The sequence below is a fragment of the Otolemur garnettii genome, unplaced genomic scaffold, assembly GCF_000181295.1.
Source record: "Otolemur garnettii isolate 467f Iridium unplaced genomic scaffold, OtoGar3 scaffold00029, whole genome shotgun sequence".
NCBI classification, from domain to species: Eukaryota; Metazoa; Chordata; class Mammalia; order Primates; family Galagidae; genus Otolemur; species Otolemur garnettii.
This window is the reverse complement of record NW_003852424.1, coordinates 14,650,054-14,656,252: the sequence shown is the minus strand read 5'-3', so window position 1 is coordinate 14,656,252 and position 6,199 is coordinate 14,650,054.

Here is a 6,199-nt window from a genome sequence, read left to right as displayed (position 1 = left end):
TTGCTTTACTTACTGTGTTCTTGGCTGTGTAGAAGCTCTTTAGTTTGATCAGGTCCCAATAGTGTATTTTTGATGTTGCTTCAATTGCCCAGGGGGTCCTCATAAAATTTTTGCCCAGGCCGATTTCTTCACGTGTTTTCCCCACACTTTCTTCTAGTATTTTTATGGTTTCATGTCTTACGTTTAAGTCTTTAATCCACGAGAGTCTATCTTAGTTAATGGTGAAAGGTGTGGGTCCAGTTTCAGTCTTCTACAGGTTGCCAGCCAGTTTGCCCATCCAGAACTTTTCAAAAGTAACATAATCCTCAAGATCTGTCCAGCACCAAAAGGTTGGGAAATCATAGAATCAGTTCCCCAACTGTGAGCTTAGCGGCAGCAGAGAGCACCATGAAGTTAGTCAGAAGCCTGCATCGGGCTGGGCGTGGTGGCTCTCGTCTGTAATCCTAGCATTCTGGGAGCCCGAAGTGGGTAGATTACTTGAGCTGAGGAGTTCAAGACTACCCTGAGCAAGAGCCAGATCCTGTCTGTAAAAGTAGCCAGGTATTGTGGCAGGCATTGTAGTCCCAGCTGTTTGGGAGGCTGAAGCAAGAGGATCACCTGAGCCCAAGAGTTTGAGGTTGCTGTGAACTATGATGCTAGGGCACACTACTGAGGGGAACAAAGTGAGACTCTCTCAAAAACAAGGAAGCAGCAGCAGCAGCCTGGGTCAGCCACCAGCAGGCTGGGTGGTCGAGAAATGAGTCCATTGTCATGAAAATGCTTTGCTGCAAAGAAAGAAAAGGAAATGAGTCCAAAGCCAGACATGAGGCACCCACACCCATAGTCCCAACTACTCTGAAAGTTGAGATGGGAGGATCTCTTGAGCCTGGAAGTTAGAGGCCAGTCTGGGCAATATAGCAAGATCCCTCCCATCTCTAAAAAAAAAAAAAAGAAAAGAAAAGAAAAGAAAAAGAAATTACCAAAGAAGAGAATGGCTCCACTTTAAGGGTTAATATTGCATTTTATATCACCCTGTGTCCAGAGGGCTGGGGCCAAAATCAACTTTCCTGGTACCAAGTCCCAGTTTTTCTGTTTAGTGCATCATCCTGTTGGCTTTCTGATGCTGTCACAGGCCATGTTATGGGCCCAGGTGTTTCCCACTTCTGTGCTGACCTGCAAATCAGGAAATTCTTCCTGGAAATTGGCAGTAGGGACTTCCTTCAGCTGCCCAGGGAACACTGACTAAAGCCAAATAGATCCTGACAAGGAGGAGAAAGTCTCTATCTCCTTTGTCCTGGAGGTTATAGGGCACTTTATGGCCCCCAGCAGGTATGTTGACAAATGAATCCCTGTCCAGCTACTCAGACCCTGAGAGGATGCCATGACCCTATGACACAGGCACAAACACCACCTACCCATATAGGTTATGACATGAATGAGCCATGAGAGTGTTTTACCAAGTCTGCTTGGCATAACATCTGTCACTGGAAAACAAATTTCAAGCATGGAAAATTTCCAAAACCCAACCTCTTTGCTCACAACCCTGTAACTTTTATTTCCACGCAATTATAGCCTTCCTGGTTCTCTATGTTCCAAGTCCCAGAGGCTAAGACTAATGACTCTCTCTATATATATATGTCTATATATATATGTCTATATTTAGAAACAGAGTCTCATTTGGTCACCCTTGGTAGAGCACTGTGGCATCACAGCTCACAGCAACCTCCAACTCCTGGGCTTAGGCAACTCTCTTGCTTCAGCCTCCCAAGTAGCTGGGACCACAGCTCCCAGTACAACACCCAGCAATTTTTTTGTTGCAGTTTGGCTGGGGCTGGGTTTGAACCTGCCACCCTTAGTATATGGGGCCAGCGCCCTACTCACTGAGCCACAGACACCACCCAGTAATTTTTTTTTTTGAGACAGAGTTTCATTTTCGTCACCTTCAATAGAGTGCTGTGGCATCACAGCTCACAGCAACCTCAAACTCTTGGACTTAAGTGATTCCCTTGTCTTAGCCTCCCAAGTAGCTGAGACTACAGGTGCCCACCATAATGGGCAGCTATTTTTTATTTGTTTGTTTAGCAGGCCTGGGCTGGATTTGAACCCATCAGCCCTAGTGCATGTGGCTGGCACCATAACCACTGAGCTATGAGTGCTTAGCCATGACAATAATTAATAAGAGTTAATATTGCAGTGCCTATTTGCAACTAGGTATTGTGGTAAACATTTTATATCACCACACATAGTCCTCACAACTTTAAAGGGTAGTACTACTTTTTTTTTTTTTGAGACAGAGCCTTAAGCTGTCACCCTGGGTAGAGTGTGTGACATCACAGCTCACAGCAACCTCTGACTCCTAGGCTTAAGCGATTCTCTTGCCTCATCCTCCCGAGTAGCTATAGGCACCCGCCACAATGATCAACTATTTTTTTTTTTTTGGTTGTAGTTGTCATTGCTATTTGGCAGGCCCAGGCTGGGTTCGAACCTGCCAACTCTGATGTATATGGCTGGTGCCTTAGCCTCTTGAGCTATAGGCGCCTGAGCCGGGTAGTATTACTATTTTACTTTTCTTTTCCTGCTTGGCAGTATTGTTTTATGGGTTTTTTATTTGTTTGTTTTTGTTTGGGGACAAAGTCTTGCTCTGTCACACTGGCTAAAGTGTAGTGGTGTCATTGTAGCTTACTGCAGCCACCAACTCCTGGGCTCAAGAGTTCCCCCATCTTTGCCTCCCAAATACTCTGAACAACAGGTGGATGCCACTGTGCTCAGCTAATTTTCTTTCCATTTCCATTTCTTGCCACTTGATACTTGTAAGAGTTTCACTCTTGCACAAGATGGTCTCAAACTCCTGGCCTTAAGCAGTTCTCTTGCCTTGGCCTCCCAGAGTGCTGGAATTATAGGACTGAGCCACCATGCCAGGCCAGTCTCCCATTTTAAAGAAGAGGAAACAGAGATACAGTCTTCTAACTTCCTAGTTCTCTTTTATTGTGTCCACTGCCCTTTGATTATTTCACATTTTTTGTGTAGGTCTATGTATCTGCCTTGCCCACTAGGTCACAGAAGTGTTTGGGTCCGCTATGCCTTGAGCATAGCTAAAAATAGGACCTGGCCAAGCAAAAGGGGGAAAACACATTCCCTTGGAATGTCCCAGGACTGGAGATGCACCCCATTCACAGGATGGAGGGTTCCAAGTGATTCTTTCCAAAGCCCTGGTAACTCTGAACTTCATTAGGAAGCAGCCATCTAAGTAGTTTCTATTCATTTTCCTCTGGCCAAACCCTTAACTTAATTTAATTAAATTAATTTATTTATTTATTTTGAGACAGAGTCTCAAGCTATCGCCCTGGGTAGAGTGCCATGGTGTCACAGTTCACAGCAACCTCAAACTCTTGGGCTCAAGTATTCTCTTGCCTCAGCCTCCCAAGTAGCTGGGAATACAGGCACCCACCACAATGCCTGGCTTTTTAATTTTTATTTTTTGGCCTTTTTTGGCTGGGACCAGGTTTGAACCTACCACCTCTGGTATATGGGGCTGGTGTCCTACTCCTTGAGCCACAGGCGCTGCCCACGCCTGGCTATTTTTTTGTTACAGTTGTCGTTTGAGCTGAACCAGGCTGGGTTTGAACTGCCAGCCTCAGTGTATGTGGCTGGTGCCCTACGTACTGAGCAACAGGCCCCCAACCCTTTAGTTTATTGTTGACAGAGGGAGAGATGTCTTACTTATTTATTTATTGCGCCCTACTCCTTTGAGCTACAGGTGCTGCCCGGGATGTCTTACTTATTTAAAATGTCTGGCTTCAGACCTGGCATGCATGGCTCACGCCTATAATCCTAGCACTCTGGGAGGCTGAGCCAGGTGGATTGCTTAAGCTCACAGGTTCAAGACCAGCCTGAGCAAAAAGTAAGACCACGTCTCTACTAAAAATAGAAAAACTGAGGCAAAAGGATTTCTTGAGCCTGAGTTGGAGGTTGCTGTGAGCTGTGATGCCAAGCAATGTACCCAGGGCGACAGCTTGAGATTGTCTCAAAAAAAAAAAAATCTGGCCCCAGGAGGGGGGTAAGCGCTCCATGTACATAGGCTGTGTCATTGCTACTATCTCAGCAAGACAAATGGGATCACTCTCCCTGGCCCAGGGAGCCTCCCTACCTACCTCCTGAGCCCTGCAAATATCAAAGTGGGCAATATTGCCACCTACTGACCAAAGGCAGTGTTGCCCCTGTCCAGGCTGCAAGCTGGATGCTGGAGGCAGCTGCTGGTATTTAAGCTTTTCCCATGTCCCCACCCACCGCTGGTATTTAAGCTTTTCCCTTGTCCCCACCCACCACCTCCCAGCTTCACACAATCCCTATCAGAAAGAATAATCACACCACAAGTGTCATCAGTGTCAAGTTAAAAAGCCCTGTGCCAATTATTTGGCAGACAAAAATTGAGTTAGGTCCCTGTTCATACTGGATACCACAATAAATCCCCAATGGAAAGACACTATAGACCAGGGAACCTTGGCTCCTAGGATGCTTCTCCTCTCTCCGTTCCCACTCAGAATGTGGATTTAATCAATGTATGTATGTATGTATTTATATATTTTTTTGTCGAGACAGAGTCCTACCCTGTGCCCTGAGCAGAGTGCAGTGGCTTGGTAGTTCACTGCAACCTCAGACTCCTGGCTTGTTGACATCCTGCTGCCTCAGCCTCTGGAAGCCACTGGATTACAGGCACTTGCTGTGGTGTCCGGCTGGGTTTTTCCATTTTTTTCATGAGTTAGGGTCTCACTTTCCCTCAGGCAAGTCTCGAACTCCTGAGCTCCAGTGATTATCCTTCCTCAGCCTCCCAAAGTGCTGGGATTACAGGGTGAGCCACACGCCCAGCTGTATTTATTTTTATTATTATTTTTTTGAGACAGAGTCTCATTTTGTCACCCTCAGTACAGTGCTGTGCTGTCACAGCTCACGGCAACCTCAAATTCTTGGGCTTAAGTGATTCTTTTGCCTCAGTTTCCCAAGTAGCTGGGACTACAGGTTCCTGCCACAGTGCCTGGCTATTTTGTTGTTGTTGTTATAGTTGTCATTTTTGTTTGGCAGGCCCGGGCCAGGTTCAAACCTGTCAGCCCCACTGTATGTGGCCAGCACCCTAGCCACTGAGCTATAGGTGCCGAGCCAAAAAGATATACTATAATTTTTTTTTTTCCGAGACAGAGCCTCAAGCTGTCACCCTGACTAGAGTACTGTGGCATCACAGCTCACAACTTCCAGATCCTGGGTTCAAGCAATTCTCCTGCCTCCGCCTCCCAAGTAGCTGGGACTACAGGAGCCCACCACAATGCCTGGCTATTTTATGTTTGCAGCCATCATTGTTGTTTGGTGGGCCTGGGCTGGATTTGAACCCGCCAGCTTAGGTGTATGTGGCTGGTGCCTTAGCCGCTTGAGCCACAGGCGCCAAGCCAATATACTATAATTTTGAAGACATAGCTTCTGGGTATTATTTATTTATTTATGTATTTTTGAGACAGAGTCTCATTATGTCACCCTCGGTAGAGTGTCCTGGAGTCAGTCACAGCAACCTCAAACTCTTAGGCTTAAATAAGCCCAGGAGTTGGAGGTTTCTGTGAACTATGACACCACAGCACTCTACCAAGGGCAATAAAGTGAGACTCTGTCTCTTAAAAAAAAGAAATAGCCAGGCATTGTGGCGGGTTCCTGTAGTCCCAGGTACTTGGGAGGCTGAGGCAAGGGAATCACTTAAGCCCAAGAGTTTGTGGTTGCTGTGAGCTGTGATGCCACAGCTCTACTGAGGGCAACATAGTGAGACTCTGTCTCAAAAAAAAAAAAAGAAAAGAAAAGACAAAGAAAATACAGGGTCCCTAGGAATTGCTACTCAAGAGACTGAGACAAGAGGATCTCCTGAGCCCAAGAATTTGAGGTTGGTGTGGGCTATGACTCCATGGCACTCTACCCAGGGCAACAAAGTGAGACTCTGTTTCAAAAAAAGTAAAATAAGGTGGCGGCACCCATAGTCAGTCAGTCAGTAGGGTGCCAGCCACATACACTGAGGCTGGTGGGTTCAAACTCGGCCCATGCCAGCTAAGATAACAATGACAACTGCATGGCTTGGTGCCTGTGGCTCAAGTGGCTAAGGTATCAGCCACATACACCTAAGGTGGCGGGTTCAAATTCAACCCAGGCCTGCCAAACAATGATGATGGCTGCAACCAAAAAAAAAAAA